This window comes from Rhyacophila brunnea, unplaced genomic scaffold (genome assembly GCF_057557595.1).
Source record: "Rhyacophila brunnea isolate RB1 unplaced genomic scaffold, BYU_Rbru_1.0 scaffold_113, whole genome shotgun sequence".
Classification (NCBI taxonomy): Eukaryota; Metazoa; Arthropoda; class Insecta; order Trichoptera; family Rhyacophilidae; genus Rhyacophila; species Rhyacophila brunnea.
The window spans coordinates 99,846-102,925 of NW_028232767.1; positions in this window are offsets into that span (position 1 = coordinate 99,846).

Consider the following 3,080-nt stretch of genomic DNA (forward strand, 5'->3'; position numbering starts at 1 on the left):
GGAGCCGATAAGGGCATTCAAAACTAAAAACGTAAAGTCTATATGGTTCGTGCTCATTAAGAGGGCGCGTGCCTGGGTCAAATAAATATCAAAGATGCGGAAAATAAACTAAAATTTGTATTTAAAAATGTTTTATATTTTTGACTTGATATATATAATAAAAAACAAAAACCACTAATAAGAAAAACAACCCTATGATGTTAAATACAATGTGAACTCAAATACAACATATAAAATAGCTGAAAATAATATGTTTAAACCATAGAGAATCACTTAAACAGATTTTTATGTTTGTTTTTATATAGTTAAGCTAGTTTTATTTTATATTTGTAATGATAGCCATCAATGTAAACCGTAAAAATTGTTTTTTTAAATTACAATAGCACGGGATATAAAATTGTAAATAATTCAAAACAATTTTCTTGCTAAAAAAAAACATTTATTTTAGAGCACATCATATCTTACAAATTTTATATAATCATACAAAAAATGGGTATGTATGACTATACCTTGGCAAGAAAATAGCATCAAAAACTATAGGAACTCATGTTTCATAGACTTTTATGTTTTTTTATATAACTGAACCATAAAAAAATTGTAATATAGAAGAAATATAATAGTGCAAAAACTAGACTATATATAAAATTCTAAATCATAAATCTGTTAGCAATTTTAATATATGATTTCGTACTTTATATAAACTAAAAAAGCAATTTCTACAATTATGGGTATTTTGGGAAGAATATTTATATGAATAAGTATAGTTTTAGAACCTTCCAATATGATATTTTATTTGAAATGGGCTTAAATTCTCTAATTGAATATATATTGTAGAATCACCATGTTATCGATTTCTCAAGACCGACATGAAGAACACATAAGCTTGAAAATTACAAAACTATAAAAGTGAATTACATAAAATTTCTTTATTTATAATAATAGAATACCGGTTTTGTTTTGATAATGAGAAAATATTATATTCAAACCGAAAAAAAAGTAAAAAGCAACAAAAAAAACTACCTGTCGACTATATCAGATTATCTAATAATTATTTTTTAAATCTTGCAGAATATTATAATCCCACCACGCTCCTTTTGTGTCTATCTTGCTTTAATTCAATATTATGCCTTTTCCTGATTGATAATCTTGAAAAATACCATGTTTTATTATTTTCCTTGATTCAAACTAGTGATAAAAAATTTAAGCCAAATTCGTTCAGATCTACAGTGTATACCCACCTTTATAAAGCTGATCATATGATATAAATCTGCAGTACAATTGAAAAATCTACTTAGTTTATATCTTAGAAAGTATTTTTTTTTAAAGATGTAGGTTCTCAATGTTTTCATGCCTTTTAAGTTTTAATATCTTTTTTCCTATGACTTAATGCTTTATCTAAATTATCAGGAAAATCTAAATAATGGAGTTAAAACAGATACATTCAATTACACTGAATTCGAAATCATATAAAAGACAATAAGAAAATCTGTAAAATAATTTTAAAGCATATGAAAAACATATTCAATGCTTCGAAGCAAGCAAACATTAAGAGCCTACTTTCATTGAATGATTAGCTCAAATTAGAGTAAGCAGATATAAAAAAGCCCCCATTTTTATTTAAAACATAAAATCTTACCTGCAAAAAAAACGAAATATTTTTTTTCAATGCTAAGAAAACAAAAAATTATTATTAAAAATGCGTAAAAATAAGAAATAAGAATATAATATTAAATATGACCCTAAACCTCGTATTAATACAACTGAATAATTAATCTTTAAGGTTTTTATTATGATGTTTATACATAATTATGACTAGAACGTTTAAAATGCTACAATATAAGTCAGAAAATGTAAATTTTTTGTATCCGGATACAATATTTTGCCTTATGAATATGAAATAGGAAATTATAAAATTACATGTGTCATTATGATCTCTATCTGAATATTATTTTTTTGGTTTTCAATAATTAATTTACGAGGCTAAATAGGTTTGTGATTGCTAATATTATGCATAAAGACATAAAATTTATTGCATATTGAAAATTTTACGAGAAATGGAATAAAAAACGTTTTTGCATCTAAATAATTATTTTTCAGATGCAAAATTTATTTCTGTGTAATATTACTCCTATATAATCGAGTAAAGAATACATAGTATTTGTTCCTTGATATTTTGACAATAAATAGCACACCCCTTGTGTTATCGTAAAATAAACATTTTTTTTAAATACCAGCATCTTATGCCAACTTAGATCATAACCTTTTTATACATGAATATAATAAAGACTAAAATATTTTTTTAAACATTTGAGCTACACCCTTTTCATATTTATAACAAATAAGTCTAAAAAAGCCTTTTATTAAAAACATAAATTCTTAATTTTTATCACATAATTCAATATAAAATATGGATACACCTTCGGTTTGAATTATATATTTTTTTATATTTTCAAAAAGGCCATATTATGGATACTTTGATGAATTAGAAGATTTATCCTCAAAAAAAAACAAATAATGCATGTTGTCATTTACTAAATGCAATAATTTGGTTATACACATAAAAAAACATAAAATAAATATCTTAATGTATAATTTTAATTATTTATAAGTGATTTTAAACATAAGAAAACACGCAGATCGACTTAATCAATACAAAAAGTATAAAAAATGGTATTTGTGTGTATTTAATGCTGAAAATGAAAAAACAAAGAAATAGAAAAAAAAACTTTTAAAGTAATGTTAATAGTTTTAAAAACAATTTATTGATAAAAAAAATTTCTATTAAAGATAAAAGAACTTTATTGAAAGTAAAAATGAAACAATTGAAATATTGATTTAGGTCGCAAAAAAACCAAATAGAAATTTACATTCCATAGTTTTGATACTAGAAGATTATCGCCGGAAATTCCTAAAAGACAACGAAATTTAAATGTAAATTCCGAATTAGTAATAATTATAGAATAATATTTTTTTTAACCTAAAAGACTATTTTTTTGAGAAGAATGTAGAATATTTTGACGTTCAAGTTTTGGAAAAATTTTCTTACGAAAAAAAATAGATTAAGTTTTACCATATTATTA